This window comes from Zingiber officinale, chromosome 6B (genome assembly GCF_018446385.1).
Source record: "Zingiber officinale cultivar Zhangliang chromosome 6B, Zo_v1.1, whole genome shotgun sequence".
Taxonomy (NCBI): Eukaryota; Viridiplantae; Streptophyta; class Magnoliopsida; order Zingiberales; family Zingiberaceae; genus Zingiber; species Zingiber officinale.
Window position 1 is genome coordinate 117,380,237 of NC_055996.1, and position 11,800 is coordinate 117,392,036.

Sequence of the window (11,800 nt, forward strand, 5' to 3'; positions counted from 1 at the left end):
ATCTAAACTTTGATTCTGGTATTTTTTTTCAATAATGAAATTTGGTTATGAAGCACCGAAGAACACAAACGGAGAAAAAATCTACATACGCCTCTGGACTGAGGAGCAACGTGACGAGTCTATGGCAAACGCTCGAGCAGAATTTCACATTCTGAGCGCAATACCACATGAAGATTTCGACAGAGTTGGAGAATACAAAAGCGCGAAAGAACTTTGGGAAAAGTTCTTGAAACTCTACGAAGAACAAGTCGAGGCTAAATCCAACACCGATCCGTCATCTGAAGAGTCTGAAACCGAGATAAGTGCCGCAACAACCCCAATAGCCGAAGCACATCTTTAGGACACAGAAAACCCTTCTTCACTGAGCATCGTGAAGGGGGAGAATCTTCGGAAGAAAGCAATTCGACAAGGGAAGAACCAACGGCCGACGAGGTAAGTAAGGTATGACCTCTACCTTCTGAACAATTGATTAAATCAATCGAAATATCGCCAAAAGAATTTTGTGAATTAAAAATTGAATCATCAAAAGAGTTTTTCAGACTAGAAAATCCATTATGAATAGATTTTTGCAAATTAAAATTTATGTTGTCAAAATATTTTTGCAAATTACAAAATATTTTGTCGAATGAATTTTGCGAATTAGAAATGTTGTCGAAAAACTTTATCAAGTTAGAACTCTTCTTATCAAAATATTTTTATGAAATTCAAAATATAATAAAAAAATATTAAGTTAAAAGAAAAATAGCTTGTCGATTAAAGAATTTCGACAAACTAATAATAGAAATTAACATGATACAATTTTTTGCATGTTTAATATTGGTTGCTTTAAATCTGAAAAAGTGTGATTTAAGAAGTTATGATAAATTAAAATGGAAATTTAAAACTTTCTGATAAAAGTATTAGAATAAAATAAATAAATAAATAAATGCATAGAAATTTTTTTAAATGTTATCAATTTTCTTAAATTTTCTTGCATAAAGGTTTCAGCTTAAGAAAGTTCTAATTAATTTTGATGAACGAAAAACTTAGAAATTTTTCAAAAAGTTATTTTTAACTTAGAAATTTTCCTTGACTTAGAAATGTTTTCCAGAAAATCATTCAAATAGATTTCCACAATTTTTTTCTAAGTGTCAACACTTAGATTTTTCTTGCAATCCCAATTTTTTATGTGATCAAAAGGGGAGAAGAAAAAGTATATATCTAGGGGGAGGTAGAAAATTAGAAAATTGAAAATTGAAAATTTTTAAATTTTAATTTTTTCTATCTTGTTGCACGTTATTGCAATATAAATTGTTTAATTTTCATGTCTATTTTGACCCTAGCTTAACTTGAGTTGATCACATCAAAAAAGGGGAGATTGTTGGAACCCCAAGGTTGTTTTGGTGTGATCAACAAGTTAAGTTAGGTCCCGTGTGTTTCTAACCTTGTGTCTAAGTGTGCAGGAGCTTAGGAGCACAGGTACTCGAGTGGAAGATACAGCTAGCGAGAAGGACGACACGCGGTGCGTCCGAGGGACGAGGTGCTGCGGAAGAGTACACCGGCGGACGAGAAGGATGCGTGCGGTGGTTCCGAGAGGCGAAAGCCGGAGCGGAATATTGCTCGGGGAGCAAGAGAGGCAGCTAGCGAGAAGGTCGGCACAGGGTGCGACTGCGGATGAGTACGCTGGTGGACGAGAAGGAAACACGCGGCGATTCCGAGGGACGATAAGCCGGAGGGAAGCCTGCTCGAGAAGACCGGAAGTTGGGTTCGGGTGAGCCCTTTCCCGGATGGCAGAGATCACCCAAGCAAGCAGATCCGGAGTTGAAGACCCAGACCGAGACGAACTGAACCGAAGATCCGGAGTTAAATCTAATATTTAATTTCCTTAAATAACTTTATGTCAACCAAAAGGAACAATCAAATCACAAGGAAAAGAAAAATAAAAGAACACAACATCGAAAACTAATTTGAAATACTAGAATCGCATGCCTCTTGTATTTGGTATTTTTACATGGAGATAAAACTAACATGATGTGGAAAACTATATTAGTTATACCTTACTTAGTAGATAATGACTTCTTGATCTTCTACCGTATTCCTCTTCTAATCCCAGACGTTGTGTGGGCAACGATCTTCCGAGACGAGAACCACCAAGGCACCTTCTTCTTCCTTCCTTCAAGTTTCGGCCAAGCATATCTTCTAAAGGATGAAGAACTTTTTTTCACCAACCAAGCTCCAAGGGATGCAAGCTTTCTCTCCTTCTTCCTCAAGCTAAATCCGGCCACCTCCTCCAAGCTCCAAGAGATAAAGGATTTTGGCCACACAAGAGGAAGAGAGAAAAGGAGAAGGGTCGGTCACACCAAGGAAGAAAAGAGGGAGAAAATAAAATAGAGTCGTTCACCATGAAGCCTCCTCTACCCCCTCTTTTATAATCCTTGGTCTTGGCAAATAAGGAAAATTTAATAAAAACTTCCTTAATTCTTTTGCAAAAAGAAATTTTATTTAATTAAAAACAATTTTCTTCTCATCAATTATAATGGTCGGCCATATTAAAGCTACAAACAAGGAGAGTTTTAATTAATTAAAACTTCCTAATTTGTCTCCAGAAATTTATAAAAAAATTTCTCTAATAATTTTCATCTCTTCATGATTGGTTAATAAAAAGAAAATTTTATAAATTAAAATATTTCTTTTAAACATGTGGATAAAAAGAAAGTTATCTCTAAAATTTAAAATATCTTTTAATCTACAAATAAGGAAAAATATCAAATCTTTTCTTAATCTTTTGTAGAAACTTATAAAAGAGAATATTTAATTTTTAAACTCTCTTTTAAATTATGAACATGATTAAAAAGGAAAGTTTTCTTAAAATTTAAAATCCACCTTTTAATCAACAAATAAGGAAAGATTTCAAATTTTAAACTCTCTTTTAAACATGTAGATGATTTACAAATAAGGAAAGTTTTTACCAAAAAATTAAAACCATCCTTTTAATCTACAAATAAGGAAAGAGATTAATCTCTTCTCTTAATCTTTTGTAGAAAGCTATAAAAGGAAATTTTTAATTTTTTAAACTTTCTTTTAAAACCATGGTATCCACATAACAAATAATTTTAATAAAAATCCTTTTTAATATTTTAGTGGCCGACCACCTAAGCTTGGGACCCAAGCTTTGGCCGGCCACCAACTTGACTCATCCACTTGGTCTTGGCCGGCCCTAGCTTGGGTTCCAAGCTAGCTTGGCCGGCCCCATTGGATGGGTAAGAAGGTGGGTATGTGGTGGGTATAAATCTCTATATACAAGAGGCTACGATAGGGACCGAGAGGAGGAATTGGTTTTGTTCTCCCGATAAAATTAAACATCCCGTGTTCGCCCGGAACACACAACTTAATTTTATCAATAATAATTCATTCCACTAGAGAACTATTATTGAACTACCGCACCAATCCCAAATTACATTTTGGGCTCCTTCTTATTATGAGTGTGTTAGTCTCCCTGTGTTTAAGATGTCGAATATCCACTAATTAAGTGAGTTACTGACAACTCATTTAATTAATATCTTAGTCCAAAAGTAGTACCACTCAACATTATCGTCATGTCGGACTAAGTCCGCCTGCAGGGTTTAACATGACAATCCTTATGAGCTCCTCTTGGGGACATTCTCAACCTAGATTACTAGGACACAGTTTCCTTCTATAATCAACAACACACACTATAAGTGATATTATTTCCCAACTTATCGGGCTTATTGATTTATCGAACTAAATCTCACCCATTGATAAATTAAAGAAATAAATATCAAATATATGTGCTTGTTATTATATTAGGATTAAGAGCACACACTTCCATAATAATTGAGGTCTTTGTTCCTTTATAAAGTCAGTATAAAAGAAACGACCTCTAATGGTCCTACTCAATACACTCTAAGTGTACTAGTGTAATTATATAGTTAAGATAAACTAATACCTAATTACACTACGACCTTCTAATGGTTTGTTCCTTTCCATCTTGGTCGTGAGCTACTGTTTATAATTTATAAGGTACTGATAACATGATCTTCTGTGTGTGACACCACACACCATGTTATCTACAATATAAATTAATTGAACAACTACATTTATCATAAATGTAGACATTTGACCAATGTGATTCTTATTTCTAGATACATGTTTATACCAAAAGCTAGACTTTTAGTATACATCCTAACAAATGGAATAAAGAGGTGGAGATGAAGAGACTCTATTGTGTATGAGTTTTTAGTCCTACATTAAAAGTCTCTTGGTTTTATTATTCGTTTAAATTATAGTACATGCATTGATGTTGTAAATATATGTCTGGGAGAGACTCTCTTACGCATGGGTTCGCTGGGTAGGTGCAAATCCAGGGTTCGAATTATACTGAACCAAAATTAACTCGTATGTGAGCACGACTTGTGCACGTCGAATGCTGAACCGGTTGATGCAAGATTTGTCCAAGCGAATAAACTAATATTTTGTCACATGAATTTCTTTTTGCTAGCTCAAGAGTGTAACCGAAGCATTAATATGAAATTAATGGCGATTTCGTAACGTCTCGACAATAATAATGACATTAAACTCAGTAATTGTGACTTCGTAACATCTCGGCATTAATAACGACATTAAACACATTAATAATGATTCTGTAACGTCTCGATATTAATGATTACATTAAACTCATTAATGGCGACTATAAACTCAGCATTAAATGACCATAATTTGGTCATTCATTGTAGGCAAATTAAGAAAAAAATGTGGAACCGCCACATCAGCGGTTCCCCTAGAGCCGGTCCGACGAATATAGTTGTAGGCAAGTTAAGAGCTTTTATATAAGGAGGCTGGATCTTGAGCAATGGAAAGAGTAGTGGAAGATAAGCGAAAGAGAGAGCGAGAGAAAGAGCAGGAAGTGAACCTTTATCCACCCATGTTCTCCTACAAAAACTTTCTCAGTCGTGTATATATTCAGCTGACTTACTCGTAATAGTACTCAGGTGCATTCTCAGTTTGCCACGAACAACCAACGCTTGGTTACATGCATGCATTTTGCCATTATATTTGGGAAACGGACGACCCGAGAGAACCTCGAAGCACAACTGGAGGTGGGGTGAATCTATTTCAAAAAAACTGCATTGAGCGCATGCCTCGATATCTTACTCGATGAATTCTCTTCCCGACTCGACGATCAACTCCTGATTCTACTATGCACCGCACCAACTTCGTGACTTGGACAACAGGAAGCTTGGCAGAACTAATCCTGTTGACAGTCTGAGATTATCCGTTTAGATCATTTTTATAAATAAATTAGAATTGATTTTATATAATTTTAATTTAATATTTTTTTCAATATCTTCGACAACAACATATATGATAACTAAAAGTAATATACATTTAAAGGAAAAGTTACTTAAGAGGCTTTTGGAGGAGAGATGACGGAAGGACGAACGAACGAACGCCGTTGAAATTGTAGCCATATAATCGATCCCTAATTTAGTAATTCAAAAAATAAAATACATAGTTATATATTTAATAAAAAAACGTGCTCAAAATAAATAATAATTAATGCACAAGTATCCTTAATCACTCTAGAATTTCCTATAATCCAATAATTATATATATAATTTAGAATTTAACGTTTAGATTTATAACCTGGATTATAACATTAAAACTATATAAATTATAAATAAATCAAAAACAGAAAAAAAAAAAAAAATTACACACAGATGAATATCATAAGATAAGATAGATTTGATATGGTACCAAACCTCTGCCTGACTCTCGTCCTTGACTGGATGTGCGAGGTGTCTGAGACACCATAAATGCCTTTTATTTATATATATATTTATATGATTTTAATACACTCATTAACTAGACAAATGAATATATATTGAAAAACAAGTGCACCTTTTAATACATACCCAAATTATAATGCACATTTTAAATATTTCTTAAAATTGAGTGTGTAATCTAGTAAATTATCGAATATTCTTAAATTGATGGTGCAGTATTGGACATGAAATAATACTAATGATAGAACACCCATAACTATTACAAATTTCAATGAATTATTGCCATTGTATTAAATAAAAACAAAATCCATAAACTTTGAAAATTATAACCTTCCAACTAATGAGTACTTGAAACTATTAGTTCTGATCACTTTCCAGATATTGGCAGAGAGAAGTTACAGAACTATGTCATTATATTTTATGAAACTCTTTGGAGAAACATCATGCACTTATTCCTCTCAAAGGAGGCATTGGATTCACCATGCACTCTTATACCGCGAGGAACATCACAAAACCTACACATTTTGTCCATCCAACGACCAAGATCGTACAAAGTATCAGCTCTCGACGTAGGCGCTCTTCAAGCCTCTCTATGGCAGCACCAACACCAGTTTTATTCGTATCGTTCTACCCTTCTATATCAGCAGACTTAGAAAAGGAAGAAGAGAAAACTTCTATCGCCGGGCACACCAAAGAAGAGAGGGAGAGAAAAAGAATAGAATCGTTAGCCATGAAGACATCTCTACCCCTCTTTTATAATCGTCTTGGCAAATAAGGAAATTTAAATAATAACTTCCTTAATTCCTTTGCCATGAAAAATAAAAATTATTTTAATTAAAAATAATTTTCTTTTCTCAATAATAATGGTCGGCCACCTTTTTCTCCCAATTAAGTAAATTTTAATTCACACAAGAATTAAAACTTCCTAATTTGCTTCCGGAAATTAAAAAAAAATCTCCAATAATTTTTCCCTTCATGGTGGTTTATAAAAAGGAATTTTTATAAATTAAATCTTTCTTTTAAACATGTAGATAAAAAGAAAGTTATCTCTAAAAATTTAAATCTCTTTCAATCTACGAATAAGGAAAGATATTAAATCTTTTCTTAATCTTTTGTAGAAGCTTTATAAAAGAAATATTTAATTTTTAAACTCTCTTTTAAATCATGAACATGGTTAAAAAAAGAAAAGTTTTCTCAAAATTAAAATCTACCTTTCAATTTACAAATAAGGAAAGATTTCAAATCTTTTCTTAATCTTTTGTAGAAAGCTATTCTTAATCTTTTGTAGAAAGCTATAAAAGGAAAGATTTAAATTTCAAACTCTCTTTTAAAACCATGATATTCACATAAGAAATAATTTTAATAAAAATTCCTTTTTAATATGATGTGGTCGGCCACACCAAACTTGGGTTCAAGCGAGGGCCGGCCACACCAATTCAACTCATCCTATTTACTTGGCCGGCCCAAGCTTAGGTTCCAAGCTTGCTTGGCCGGCCCCAACAGGATAGGTATAAAGGTGGGTAAGAAGTGGGTATGTGGTGGGTATAAATCTCTATATACAAGAGGCTACGATAGGGACCGAGAGGAGCAATTGGTTTTGGTCTCTCGATGAAATTAAACATCCCGTGTTCGTCCCGAACACATAACTTAATTTCATCAATAATAATTCATTCCACTAAAGAACTATTATTGAACTACCGCACCAATCCCAAATTATATTTTAGGCTCCTTCTTATTATGAGTGTGTTAGTCTCCCTGTGTTTAAGATATCGAATGCCTATTAATTCAAATGAGTTACTGACAACTCACTTAATTAATATCTAGTTCCAAGAGTAGTACCACTCAACCTTATCGTCATGTCGGACTAAGTCCACCTGCAGGGTTTAAGATGACAATCCTTATGAGCTCCTCTTGGGGTCATTCTCAACCTAGATTACTAGGACACAGTTTCCTTCTATAATCAACAACACACACTATAAGTAATATCATTTCCCAAGTTATCGGGCTTATTGATTTATCAAGCTAAATCTCACCCATTGATAAGTCAAAGAAATAAATATTAAATATATGTGTTTGTTATTATATTAGGATCAAGAGCACACACTTCCATAATAACTAAGGTCTAGTTCTTTTATAAAGTCAGTACAAAAAGAACTTACCTAAAATGATCCTACTCAATATACTTGGAGTGTATCAGTGTAATTTATTAGTCTAAATAAACTAATACCTAATTACACTACGACTTTTCCGATGGTTTGTTCATTTCCATCTTAGTCGTGAGTTATTGTTTATAATTTATAAAGAACCGATAACACGATCTTCTGTGTGTGACACCACACACTATGTTATCTACAATATAAATTAATTGAACATCTATATTTGGTATATATAAATGTAGACACTTGACCAATGTGATTCTTATAAATGTTTATACAAAAGTTAGGCTTTTAGTATACACTCCAACAACTTTTATATAGCTGGTCTCCAATCATAGTGAGTAGTCCGACCCTCTTTCTCAACAGGCAAGCTTCATCTTGATCCACTCGGCCTAGCTCCTCTGATAGAGTGTGGAACAGTACTCAATGGAAGGGGATCGATGCTTTGGGCACGTCTCCATATGTACTAGTCGACTTCTTACTCTGGCCCCAAATGGGTACATGATCCGTTGGGTCTCTATATCCGGCTTGATGACTCGTTGCTAAGGTTGCGGGCTCCGGTACCTTGCGATCGACCAACGCCTATTGCAATTATTGTTCCACTATTTTTACAGCTCGGACTTGTATCGGCATATCTAGCTCCTCCTTTGTTAAAGTTGTTGGTTGCTACTCGGAAAACCTATAGGTTCCACTGTACAAAAATTTTGTACAAAGGTCTGAACCTTTTCCTAGCTACCATGTGTTATTTTAAATTAAATTTTGGATCGCCTGCGGAACTTAACACGTTTGATCCAGAACTTAACACGTTTGATTCAAAACTTAATCTATTTGTTCTTTTAGGTTTTGACTTGGATCTCCTGCGGAACTTAACACGTTCGACCCAAGTCTCCTTAAGTTATTAATTCCATTAAATATTAATTTCCATAATTGGTTCCCAGTACTGACGTGGCGAGGCACATGACCTTCTTGGATAAGGGAGCAACCACCACCGACTAGACAAAACCTTTTATAGAAAGATAATATTTAATTTCCTAAAATAACTTTAGGTTAACCAAAGAGAGCAATCAAATCACAAGGAAAAGAAAAAACAAAAGAACACAACTTCGAAAAACATATTCGAAATTCTAGAACGTAAGCCTCTTGTATTTGGTATTATTTCCATAAATAACTAGCATGATGCGGAAAGAAAAATTACTAGTTATACCTTGTAGAAAAACCTCTTGATCTTCTACCGTATTCCTCTTCTAACCTCGGACGTTGTGTGGGCAACGATCTTCCGAGACGAGAAACCACCAATCACCTTCTTCTCCTCCTAGCTAGGTTCGGCCAACAAAAAGGAAGCTTCACCAAGGAAGAAAATCAAAACACTAACCAAGCTCCAAGAGATGCTAGCTTTCTCTCCTTCTTCTTCTTCTTCTCCGAGTAGTATCCGGCCACCACAAGTGCTCCAAGGGAGAGGGGAAGGTTCGGCCACCACAAGAGGAAGAGAAGGAGATGATGTTGGCCGGCCACACCAAAGAATAAGAGAGGGAGAGAAATAATAAGGGTTGTTCCATGAAGGCACCCTCACCCATTCTTTTATATTCCTTGGCCTAGGCAAATTAGGAAATTTAATTACAATAAAATTTCCTCAATTTCCTTGACATGATTTAATTTAGAAAAATAAAATAAATTTTCCAAATCAAACTTCAATGGCCGGCCACATCATTGGAGAACAAATTGGACAAGTTTTAATCAACAATTAAAACTTCCTAATTTGTTTCCGGAAATTTTAAAAAATAAAATTTCTCTTTAAAATCTCTTCATGGTTGATAAAAGGAAATTTCTATAATTTTAATTTTATCAACATGTGAATAATTTTTAAAGAGAAAATAAAACATCTCTCCAATCTACAAATAAGGAAAGAGATCTAATCTCTTTCTTTAATCTTTTGCAGATCTTTTACATGAGAGATATTTTAATTTTAATTCTCTTTAAATTATATCTTCCACATAATAATAAAAATTAAAATTAAATTTTTTTTTTAATTTATTTTGGCCGGCCCCCACTAGCTTGGGTTCAAGTTAGGCCACCCAATAATATACCTAGGTCGGCCTAGCTTGTTCCCAAGCTAGGCCCCTATTGGGTGGGTATAGGTGGGTATAGGTGGGTATAGAACTCTATAAATAAGAGGCTACGATAGGGACCTAGAGGAGGAATTGGTTTTGGTCTCCCGATAAAATTAACATCCGTGTTCGCCTAACACACAACTTAATTTTATCAATGATAATTCATTCCACTAGAGAACTATCATTGAACTACCGCACCAATCCCAAATTACATTTTGGGCTCCTTCTTATTATGAGCATGTTAGTCTCCCGTGTTTAAGATATCGAATGTCCACTAATTAAGTGAGTTACCGACAACTCATTTAATTAATATCTAAGTCCAAGAGTAGTACCACTCAATCTTATCGTCATGTCGGACTCCACCTGCAGGTTTAACATGACAATCCTTATGAGCTCCTCTTGGGACATTATCAACCTAGTATCTCTAGGACACAGCTTCCTTCTATAATCAACAACACACACTATAAGTGATACCATTTCCCAACTTATCGGGTTTATTGATTCATCGAACTAAATCTCACCCATTGATAAATTAAAGAAATAAATATCAAACATATGTGCTTGTTATTATATTAGGATTAAGAGCACACACTTCCATAATAACTGAGGTCTTTGTTCCTTTATAAAGTCAGTATAAAAGAAACGACCTCTAATGGTCCTACTCAATACACTCTGAGTGTACTAGTGTAATTATATAGTCAAGATAAACTAATACCTAATTACACTACGACCTTCTAATGGTTTGTTCCTTTCCATTTTAGTCGTGAGCTACTGTTTATAATTTATAAGGTACTGATAACATCATCTTCTGTATGTGACACCACATACTATGTTATCTACAATATAAATTAAATGAACAACTACAAACAAATGTAGACAATTTGACCAAATGTGATTCTTTATTCATAATGAATGTTTACAAAGCTTAGGCTTTCAGTATACACTCCAACAAAAGTCACCGTGGTGAGTCGTCCAGTGTCTTCCATCTTCTCGTTTCAGATGCAGGCAATGTTCCCATAGACAGCACCAATATGATCATGTCCGAAAATCATGGAGATGGCAAGCTGGGGATGTGGTTGCCGCATTGACTGGATGTAGACTCTGCTTCGCTCTGCAACACAAGAAATCTCAATGTCGAGCCAGGGAAAGGGTCCCCGGCGTTAGCCCTGTAACGTTCAAGTCAGTCATCGGAAAGAGGAAAAAGATGGAGCAATAGTAGACACGGGCGTGATTAGTAAATAACACGTACCTCCGTTAGTGTATGGACCCCCTTTATATAGTGCCTTGGTGTGCGACGTGCGCACTTCTCTCTAGACGTGGCCATGTTCTCTAATTGGTCATGGGTACACTCTCTAATTTATCCTATGAAAGGACATATCGGGAAAGTGCCTCTAACACTATACCTTAACAGGGCATGCATATCCTTGACAAGACAGTAGAAGCTTCCGTTGTACTATTTTCTAGAAGAATATTGAGAGATATGACAACTATTCCGCTGTTCGGCCGAGCGTGGTAGCCGCTCGACTGAGACTCCTCTGCTCGGTCGGCCTCGGTTGTTCTTCCTTGTGGCGACTGGATATAGTAGCTTATCTCCTTCTACTCGGACAAGCACTTCAGTGACCTTAACATTCTGCCAATTTGTAGTGAGTGTCTAGCGATTTTGCCCTATTGCTCCTAGCTGGACGGGGGTCGGCTTGAACAAGCCTCTTGCCGATCGGACATGCGTGCACCGATCAGCCATTGTAGTCGACCT